Genomic DNA, 11,724 nt, shown 5'->3' with positions numbered 1-11,724 from the left:
TGTCAGCATCGGTTGCCTGTTGGATATTTCTGATGAGATTACATCATTGGCTCAACTTTGCTTTCCTCCTTGTGCTCAGAGGAAGGAGGCAACTCTGGTCCCATGTGATCCCATAAAGGTTTACAGAATCTAAGCAAACTCACCTAGTCTTGTTCAAGAGACAGAAGAGGCCATGGGGATGTGAGGTGTCCATTCTTTGCACACACAAATCTGCTGACCCAGTCAAGATTTGTGCTATCTGAGATGTAGACAGACAGACAGTCTATCTCTAAAAATAATCAAATAATATTTACAAGTCCATACTGGTATCCTTCCATTATTTTAGCTGCAAAGTTTTATTGGGATAAAGAGGTCACCTCTAACTCTGATTCATTTTTTTTTACATTTACATTGCTTTTTGTTTATTAAAAACTTCCCTTTCCTGGAGTAACTTTGGAGTGGAAAAAAAATTTCCCTTTCCTGTGAGTCGTTTGAATGTTAATAGTTACTTATATAGTTAATAAAAGCATTCCAAGTCCTCCCCAACATATAGAACCCTAATTTTTTTTGTTTACAGACTAAAATACTTTATTAGAACCAGGAGATGGATATAGAAATGGATGAAAAAGAAAATCTAAAGAAAAAAATTGCACCCTCAAACAGATGATAGATGATATGAATGAGGCAGAAAGAAGTTATGTTTTCAAATTTACAAATGGAAATTTCCTAGAACAATAATGATGACTGTATCAACAGGAGAAAGTGTGGATATATTTCTGACAGAATGCTAATTTATTTTTATTGGTTTTTTTTTCAGTTAACAATGATTTGGACAATTGGTTGATTCTTTGAATTTACTATGATTATTAAATATTTTTCAACAGGCTGAATAATAACATTATTGCCTTATAAACATCATTACAGTAGTCATATGAATTTATAATATATAATATATTAGTCTTAGAGCAAATAAATGAAACAACCTGATAACTTCTGCAAAACCAACCACTAATTCCTATCATTGGGTGGTATCCTACTGTACCTTTTTTTTAAGCATCAGAAATTTATTGGTTGCTCAAAACATGACATTGATCTTGACATATCATATATCATACATTTGTTTCAAATGGGGTATAAATTCTTATTATTCCCCAGTGTACAGATTGCGGAATCACATTGATTATTCAGCCACATTTATACATACTGCCAAACAAGTGTCTGTTGTATTCTGCTGCGCTTCCTATCCCCTTCCTATGCCCCCTCTCCTCTCTTCCTCTCTCCTCCCCTCCCCTCCTTCTACCCCATATACCATCATTTCTCTCACTCTCTCTAATTTATTTATTTATTTTCCTCCCCTTCACCTCACTTCCTCTTATATGTATATTTGTATAACAATGCGGGTCTCCTTACCTCTTCTGTGCAATTCCCCCTCTCTCTCCTATTCCCTCCAACCTCTCGTCCCTGTTTGATGATAATCTTCTCATGCTCTTCCTCCCTGCTCTGTTTTGAGTCGCCCCCCCTTATATCAAAGAAGACATTCTGCATTTGTTTTTAAGGGATTGGCAGACTTCACTTAGCATAATCTGCTCTAATGCCATTCATTTCCCTGCAAATTCCATGATTTTGTTGTTTTTTATTGCTGAGTAATATTCCATTGTGGATATATGCCACATTTTTTTAATCCATTCATCTGTTGAAGGTCATCTAGGTTGGTTCCACAGTCTAGCTATTGTGAATTTGTGCTGCTATGAACATTGATGACGCTGTATCCCTGTAGTATACTCTTTTTAGGTCTTTTGGGAATAGTCCGAAAAGGGGCATAGCTGGGTCTAATGGTGGTTCCATTCCCAACTTTCCAAGGAGTCTCCATACTGATTTCTAAATTGGTCACACCAGTTTGCAGTCCCACCAGCAATGCACCAGTGTACCCTTCTCCCCACATCCTCGCCAGCACTTGTTGTTTGACTTCATAATTGCTGCCTTTCTTAATGGGGTGAGATGGTACCTTAGGGTGGTTTTAATTTGCATTTCTCTGATTGCTAGCAATGGTGAGCATTTTTTCATGTATTTGCTGATTGATTGTATATCCTCCTCTGAGAAGTGTCTGTTCAAATCCTTGGCCCATTTGTTGATTGGGTTGTTTGTTTTCTTATTGTAGAACCCTAATTTTTCCATGCATCTCTTGGAGCTAAATAAACATTCAACTCAGCAAGTATGTTTTTAGAACCCATACATATAAGACATCATGCTGGGTGTCATGGAGCTACCAATCGATATATACGAGTTCCACTTGCGAGTCATGTGGAATGTTAGAAGATGGACCATGGACTGCAAGACAGTATCAAGCTCTTGGAGGAAATTCTGATTGATTCTTATTTAGAGGGTCAGAGAAAGCTTCAGGGAGACAAAACTTAGAGCCACCATGTAAGGTGAGAAGGGCTTTGACAAGTGGAATAGAGAAGGGAAATGTATCACTTATGTTGCTTTGTGCATGAGGCCTGGAAAGCAGGGAAGAGCTGCATAGTTCTTCCTGCCAGGATATCTCAGTGCACAGAAATGAGCCTAGGCCTGGGTAGGTAACTGAGACTCAAGTACCCAACATTCCAGGAACGTCCTGCTCTTATGAAAAGTGGTTACAGATGTTGAGGGCAACAAAGTGACATATGGAGTCTTATGCACTTTTGTTTTTGATGGTAGAATTTGCAACCAAACAGAACTGGGCTTGAATCTCTTGGGGTTCAGAACATGATACCCGCAGTATGGCCTTTTGACATACCAAGAACTTTGAACAGAAGAGCACTGAAATGGCATCAGAAACAAGGTTTTTCTGACTTTTCCATCCTCCTGGGCCTCTCTTTCACCTCTTCTTTGCCTCAAGTAGGTCCTAGAAATCAGAATTCCTCTTCCCAAAGTCAGGGAGTAGAAGCTAGAACTCCTCTCCCAAACCCAGCCACAAAATCTAGAAATGTCACCTTTTCTCTTCTTCCATAAAGACTCTCTTCTAAAGGGGTCCTGCCCCACACCATGGAGAAAGGAATGCTCCATGGGAGATCCAGCAGATCTAGAATAGATAAGCCTTGCTAGCTTCCTCCCATCCTCTCTTGCCAATCGGTCACACCCCTTGGCCAATCACATTTCTTTTTTTTAAATTTTTTTATTCTACGTTGTTAGATATGACAGTAGAGTGCACTATAATTCATATTACACATATAGAGCACAATTATTCATATCTCTGGTTGTATACAAAGTACATTCACACAATTCGTGTCTTCATACATGTATTTAGGGTAATGATATCCATATCTGTCCACAATCTTTCCTACCCCCATGGCCTCTCTCTTCTCTTCCCTCCCCTTTTCCCTATCTAGAGCTCATCTAATGTTCCCATTGTCCTCCTCCAACCCCACTATAAATCAGTCTCCTTTATCAGAGAAAACATTTGGCATTTGTTTTTTGGGGGATTGGCTAACTTCACTTAGCACTATCTTCTCTAACTCCATCCATCTACCTGCAAATGCCATGGCTTTATTCTCTTTTATTGCTGAGTAATATTCCATTGTGTATATATACCATATTTTCTTATCCATTCATCCACTGGAGGACATCTAGGTTGGTTCCACAGTTTAGTTATTGTGAATTGTGCTTCAATAAACATTGATGTAGCTGTGTCCCTGTAGTGTACTGTTTTAAAGTCCTTTGAATATAGAACAAAGAGTGGGATAGGTGGGTCAAAAGGTAATTCCATTCCCAGATTTCCAAGGAATCTCCATACTGATTTCCATATTGGCTGCACCACTTTGCAGTCCCACCAACAATGTATGAGTGTACCTTTTTCCCCACATCCTCGCCAATACTTCCTGTTGTTTGCATTCTTAATAGCTGCCATTCTGACTGGAGTGAGATGAAATCTTAGAGTAGTTTTGATTTGCATTTCTCTAATTACTAGAGATGTTGAACACTTTTTCATATATTTGTTTATTGATTGTATATCCTTTTCTGAGAAGTGTATGTTCTGTTCCTTGGCCCATTTATTGTTTGGGTTATTTGTTTTTATGGTGTTTAGCTTTTTTGAGTTCTTTATATACCCTAGAGATTAGTGCTCTATCTGATGTACAAGTGATAAAAATTTGCTCCCAAGCTGAAGGCTCTCTATTCACCTCACTGATTGTTTCTTTTGTTGAGAAGAAGCTTTTTAGTTTGAATCCATCACATTAATTAATACTTGATTTTAATTCTTGTGCTATAGGAGTCTTATTAAGGAAGTAGGGGCCTAATCAGATATAATGGAGATTTGAGCCTACTTTTTCTTCTACTAGATGCAGGGTCTCTGGATTAATTCCGTGATCTACTTTTCATTTTTTAAAATTTTTTAATATTTATTTTTTAGTTTTCGGCGGACACAACATCTTTGTTTGTATGTGGTGCTGAGGATTGAACCCCGGCCGCACGCACACCAGGCGAGCACACTACTGCTTGAGCTACATCCCCAGCCCTAATTTCATTTTGTTGCATAAGGAATTCCAGTATTCTCAGCACCATTTGTTGAAGAGGCTATCTTTTCTTCAATGTATGTTTTTGGCACCTTTGTCTACTATAAGATAACTGTAATTATGTGGGTTAGTCTCTGTGTCCTCTATTCTGTACCATTGGTCTACAAGCCTATTTTGGTGCCAATCTCATACTGTCTTTGTTACTGTTGCTCTGGAGTATAGCAAGGTGTGGAATATTGATGCCACCTGCTTCACTCTTTATGCTAAAGATTGCTTTAGCTATTCTGGGTCTCTTATTTTTCCAGATGAATTTCATGATTGCTTTTTATATTTTAATTAGGAATGTCATTGAGGTTTTGATTGGAATTGCATTAAATCTGCATAACGCTTTTGTTAATATGGTCATTTTGACAATATTAATTCTGCCTATCCAGGAACAAGGAAGATCTTTCCATCTTCTAAGTTCTTCTTAAATTTCTTTCTTTAGCGTTCTGTAGTTTTTGTTGTAGTGGTCTTTTCCTCTTTTGTTCAGTTGATTTCCAAGTATTTTTTAAAGCTATTGTAAATGGGGTAGTTTTCCTTATTTCCCCTTCAGAGAATTTGTCACTGATATACAGAAATGCCTTTGATTTATGGGTGTTGATTTTGTATCTTGCTACTTTGCTGAATTAATTTACTAGTTCTATAAGTTTTATGGTGGAGTTTTGGGGTCTTCTAGGTATAGAATCATATCATTGGCAAATAGTGCTAATTTGAGTTCTTCTTTTCTATCTGAATCCCTTTAATTTCTTTTGTATGTCTAATTGCTCTGACCAGTGTTTCAAGAACTATGTTAAATAGAAGTGGTGAATTAGCGCATCCCTGTATTGTTCCAGTTTTCAAAGGGAATGCTTTCAATTTTTTTCCATTTAGAATGATGTTGGCCTGGGACTTAGCATAGATAGCTTTTACAGTGTAGAGATATGTTCTTGTTGTCTCTAGTTTTTCTAGTGTTTTGAACATGAAGTGGCACTGTTTTTTGTCAAATGCTTTTTCTGCATCTATTAAGATAATCATATGGCTATTATCTTTAAGTCTATTTATATTTTAAATTACATTTTTTGAATTCTATATGTAGAACCAACCTTGAATCCCTGGATTGAACCCCACTTGATCGTGGTACGCTGTCTTTTTGATGTGGTCATATATTCAATTTGCCAGAATTTTATTGAGAATGTTTGCATCTATGTCTGTAAGAGATATTGGTCTAAAGTTTTCTTTCTTTGATGTGTCTTTGCCTAGTTTTGGAATCAGGGTGTTATAGGCCTCATAGAATGAATTTGGAAGTGCTCCCTCTTTTTCTGTTTCCTGAAATAAATTGAGGAGTATTGGTATAAGTTCTTCTTTAAAGGTCTTGTAGACTCAGCCGTGTATTTATTTGGTCCTGGGATTTCTTGGTTGGTAGGCTTCTGATGGTGTGTTTTATTTAATCACTTGAAATCTGTCTGTTTAAATTGTGTATATCATCCTGATTCAATTTGGGCAAATCATATGACTCTAAAAATTTGTCTATGCCTTTGATATTTTCTATTTTATTGCTGTACAAGCTTTCAAATAATTTCTAATTATCTTCTGTATTTCTATAGTGTCTGTTGTTCCTTTCTCATTATGTATCTTAGTAATTTGAGTTTTCTGTCTCCTTCTCTTCATTTTAATGCCTAAGGGTCTGTCAATTTATGTAATTTTTCAAAGAACCAGCCTTTTGTTTTGTCATTTTTTAAAATTGTATCTTTTATTTCAATTTCATTGATTTCAGCTCTGATTTTAATTATTTCCTGTCTTCTATTGCTTTTGGTACTGATTTGTTCTTTTTCTTGTGCTTTGAGATGGAATCTAAAGTCATTTATTTGTTAACTTTTTCTTCTTTTAAGGAATTAACTCCATTCATTGAACTTTCCTCTTAGTACTGCCTTCATTGTGTGCCAGAGATTTCAATACACTGTATCTGTGTTCTCATTCACCTCTAAGAATTTTTTAATCTCCTAATTGATGTTTTTTGCAACCCATTGTTTATTAAGTAGCATATTATTTTGTCTCCAGGGTTTGGAGTAGCTTTTATATTTATTTTATCATTGATTTCTTATTTCATTCCATTATGATCTGGTAGAATGCAGGGTATTATCTCTACTTTTTTATATTAGTGATGATTTGCTTTGTGGCATAATATGTTGTCTATTTTAGAGTAGGATCCAGGTGTGCTGAGAAGAAAGTGTATTTGTTCATTGAAGGATGAAATATTTTATGTATGTCAGTTAAGTCTAAGTTATTGATTATAGTATTGATATCTGTAGTTTCTTTGTTCAGCTTTTTTTTTGGACAATCTATCCAGTGGTGAAAGAGTTGTGTTAAAGTCACCCAGATTTATTGTGTTGTGGTCTATTTGCTCTTGAACTTGAGAAGAGTTTGTTTGATGAATGTAGATTCTCCATTGTTTGGAGATATAAATTTATTATTGTTATGTCTTTTTGATGAATGGTTCCCTTAAGCAGTATGAAATATCCTTCTTTATCCCTTTTGATTAACTTTGGCTTGAATTCTACTTTATTTAATATGAGGATGAAAACCCCTGCTTGCTTCCACAGTCCATGTGAGTGGGATGATTTTGCAACCTTTCACTTTCAGTCTGTGAATGTCTTTTCCTATGAGATGAGTCTCTTGGAGGCAGCATATTTTTAGGTTATTTTTTAAAATCCAATCTGCCAGTCTGTGTCTTTTGATTGGTGAGTTTAGGCCATTAACATTCAGGGTTATTATTGAGACATGATTTGTATTCCCAGACATTTTTGTTTGTTGGGTATTTATCTTTACTCAGTTTCTCCTTTGATTAGTTTTTCCTTTAATGTAATATTTCCCTTTGCTTATTTTCATTGTTATTTTCAATTATTCTTCAAGAAATATTTTGTGGAGGATGTTCTATAGTGCAGGCTTTCAGATTGTAAATTCTTTTAATTTTGTTTATCATGGAAGGTTTTTATTTCATCATTAAATTTAAACCTTAATTTTCCTGGATATAAGATTCTTGGATGGCATTTATTTTCTTTCAGAGCTTAATATATCTTGTTCCAGGATCTTCTAGCTTTCAGGGTCAAGGTTGAAAAATCTGCACATAATATAATTGGTTTCCCCCTGATTTCTTTCTCTTGTGTCTTTTAAAATTCTCTCCTTGTTCTGTATGTTAGGCATTGTCATTATAATGTGCCTTGGTGTGTATCTGTTGTGATTTTGTACATTTGGCATCCTGTAAGCATCTTGAATTTGGTTTTCCAATTCATTCTTCATGTTTGGAAAATTTTCTGATATTATTTTATTGAATAGATTGCTCATTCCTTTGGTTTGGAACTCTATGCCTTCCTCTATCACAATAAATCTTAAATTTTGTATTTTTATGCTATCCCATATTTCTTAAATTTTCTGCTCATTTTCACACCATTTTCACTGTGTGGTCTACATTCTTTTTAAGATTATATATTTTGTCTTCATTGTCTGAGGTTCTGTCTTCCAAGTAGTCTAATCTGTTGGTGATGCTTTCAATTGAACTTTTAATTTGGGTTAATTTGGTTTATTTCAAGGATTTCTGTTTGGCTTTTTTTTAGAACCTGTATCTCCCTATTGAAGAAAAATTTTGCTTCCTATATTTTTTTATGTAGCTCTTTATCAAAATGATATTCTGTTACCTATATTTGCCCTCTTATATCATCCCTTAACTTACAGAACATTTTAATTATGTACATTCTGAACTCCTTGTCTGTCATTTCTTCTGCTGTATTGGCTATGAATTCTAATAATGTTGCATCTTGATATGTTTGGGGAACTTTCTTTCCTTGTCTTTTTATTATTGCTTATGTGTATTCCCTGCTAGCACTGGGAATGCTAGGGATTAATATTTTTACCCTATAGGCTTATAGTGCCCCTGTAGGGATCCAATACCTATCCTTTGAGGTGAAGGACAATGTTATCAGAACCCAATATAAACAATATACACCCTAAAAACAAATGTTTGCTATTAAGTCGTTGAGAGTTTGGTCACAATGTAAAGAAATGGTGAATTCAATTAGTATCTACAATAAACAAAGTTAATTTTTAAAAAGAGTTTATAGTTTCTGATGATGGACAAAGAACTGGGGGTTAGGAGAAGGATGATAATCTGAGGAGGCAGGAGGTGAGGATATAATATTGTTATATCTTAGGAAGTGTGAAAGAGAACTCTAAAGAGGAAGATTAGTAGCAGGAGAAAGGAGACGAAATAATTTTGGGTAGGCTAGTAAGTAGGAAGACAGTAGAGTATATAAAACAAATACACATATATATTAAGAAAAATTAAAAAAATATTAAAATAGTAGTAATTGGTGGAAAAAACGGGGAAATGTATATACAACACAACTGTATATACAATATATGTCCCAGTCCTCAAAATCCTAATTCATGCAAAGTAGTTGGTTTCATATATGTTGGGGTTGTGAGGGTGGGAGAATAAAAAGGGAGAGAAAAAAAAACATCTTGAAGAAGGAAACAGGATTGTTTTTGTTAGAAATCTGTATTTTTCCTGCTTCCCTTCTTATCCAATAGTTAGGGTCATCTGTTGTTAGCTGGTACCTCCACCCTCAAGATAGTAAAGGTAACCAGGGTGTCACTGTGGTGGGGTAGAAACTGCTGGGGAGAGAGTGAAGTTAGAAAATGTGTACCTGGCCATGCAGAGTTCCAAACTGGGTGTTGTTCCCCACTGAAGATGGTGATGAAGGTGACCCAAGATGGAGGCTCCTAGTTTCAGTGGTGTGGTGGCAGGTCAGGTGGAGGGTGCAGAGTGATGATGTTGGAGGATGAGTTCAGAGATAAGCTCTGTGGAGTTGAGTGTGTGGCTGTCGGCTGACTTCAGAGCCTGTGTTAAGTTTCTGGGTGCAGGCAGGACTACATCTGCTGCTGCAGGGTCTCAATATGGTTGGGACTGGGGAGCCCCACGTTGGTAGATGGGGGTTCACACAGGAATGGCAGCCAGAGTTCCTGCATGTGGGAAGCTGCCAGGTTTCCTGTGTGGGAGCAGCATTGGTGATTTCTGCTTGGGAGGGTGGCCGAAAGTTCTGTGATGGTTCCACTCAGGTACCTGCAAGTCCTGCATGGGCAAGTAGTTGGGAGACCTACTCTGACCCTGAGGCACAGTGGCCATGATTCCTGCACAGGAGCAGGAATATCGCTTGCAGAGAAGCAGTGTTCTCACTACTTGAGTCCCAGGTCATGGAGCGACACAGAGTGCTGCCTCCCTCTGCCCACCATCTTGCATCTCCTGGTCAATTACATTTCTATATGACTGTACGTTCTTCATCAAGTCTAAGCATAAAAACAGTTTCATTCCACTGTCTTTTCTATTCTTATCAACCCTCTCTTCCCTTCAATCCCCTTTGTCTAAGCCATTAACTTCTATCAAGACTGAGATTAAAAAAAAAAGACTGAGATCCTAATTAGAATAAGATATACTTCATGTTTGTATAAATATATCAAAGTATACTCTACTGTCATGTATATCGAAAAAGAACAAATTAAAAAAAAAAAAGTTTCCTCTAGGTGTTTGTGTCTTCACTTCTTAAGGTTCCAGTGTCACATAAAACTTGGAGTAAATAAATTGGTTATGCTTTTGTCCCCATTAACTTGACTTTTGTTACAGAAATGTCGACTGTGGCCCTTGTGATGCGTGAAGAAGGAAATCACCTCCTTTCTTCCCCTAAAAAACAGACCTCAGCTGTACCAATGAAGTATTTAACTCCTCCGCATCTTGATTTCTTCCTCTGAAGAATAGAAATATTAATGGTACCTAACCATGAGATTCTTATGAGATTCAATTAAGATGAGACACAGAAAAGAAATGAGCACAGCAGCTCCTACAGAGTAAATACTCAATAGACGGCCAGGATGACAGTGATGGCTATGAAGCTGAAAGAGGGGGAGGGGGAGGAGGAGGAGGACAAAAGGCAAGAAAAGCTTTTTGAATGCTTATATTCATTTTTATGCCCAATGCCTAAGCCTGAAGCATGGCATGCTGTAGGCACTCAAACCGCATGTTGAATTAGATGAAAGGATGAAATTATCTCAGAGAACCAGAAGTATATTTGTTTCTTATCTTCACCAGCCTTAGAGGAATGAGCGGAAACAAATATGAGAAGCAGGAGTCAGTAGGGAGCCTGAGGAAGAAAAATATACACTGGATAATTTGGGGCGCTTATTAGGAAAAATAACTCTATGATGACAATAATTACTAATTCTGCCAACCAAATTCTTTATCTTTATATAACAATTGGGAGAATAAAAATGTCAAGGTCAGTGGAAAACACAGAGCTATAGTGCAAATCCTGGCACCCTTGAGAGGTAATTGGGTGTTCTTTCTGGGTTCCCTCTCATTAGATTTGATGTAATTGTTTTAAAAACATCAAGACCTAATGACAAGTCTGTATTTCAATATAACCCTGATGCAATAATCAAAAGGGCATTTAAAATTCACTGTACAATTACAGTCTCATTAAATCTAAGTTAACTGCCCATTTGAGTCACTGAATTTAATCTGTTACCTTGCAACATGCACACAACGTGTTTCCATCATGAATGAATCATAACCAGATTTGCTCATGGCTCTGGGAAAAATTCTGCAATAACATCTTAACAAGGGAGGGCCAGGTGATGCGCACATGCCCTAACAGTCTGCTCTTGGATTCAGTGGGAGCCTGGTGCTCATATTATCAGATCAGTTATGGGGAAGAGAAGAGGACCACTTGATTCATGCAACAGGCAGTTTGCTACTCCAAGTTAACCATGACCCCCGTTGGAATCAGAAAGCATCCTGTAGCTTTACACTGGAAACTCCTGACTCCAAACTCTCCCACTTAGCTGTGGATAGCTTCTATGGGACCAGCCAAAAACATCCCTAGTTTGCATTCCTCTACCCACCACCATAAGAAAACTTCAAAAGAATTCTAAAATGAGGCTGGCCTCACAGCATTCAAAACATTTGTCCCCCTTGCGCTCAAAGGTCCACCACAGTTATTGTGCATAAGGAGCCTTAAGAGGAAATAGCTTTGAAAAGACAGCCATCAAGTGCTCCTGGGCAGACAAGAGAAAGAAAAGATCCTGTGGGGTGACAGCTGGCTCATCCAGCTGCAGGGGGAAGCAGTGTGATGAATGGCTTCAGCTGGGGACAATGGATGGCCATGAGGGACAGGCCTTTGTTCCTGGG

This window comes from Callospermophilus lateralis, unplaced genomic scaffold (assembly GCF_048772815.1).
Source record: "Callospermophilus lateralis isolate mCalLat2 unplaced genomic scaffold, mCalLat2.hap1 Scaffold_109, whole genome shotgun sequence".
NCBI lineage: Eukaryota > Metazoa > Chordata > Mammalia > Rodentia > Sciuridae > Callospermophilus > Callospermophilus lateralis.
The sequence above is the reverse complement of the archived record's forward strand: the minus strand, read 5'-3'. Positions refer to the sequence as shown.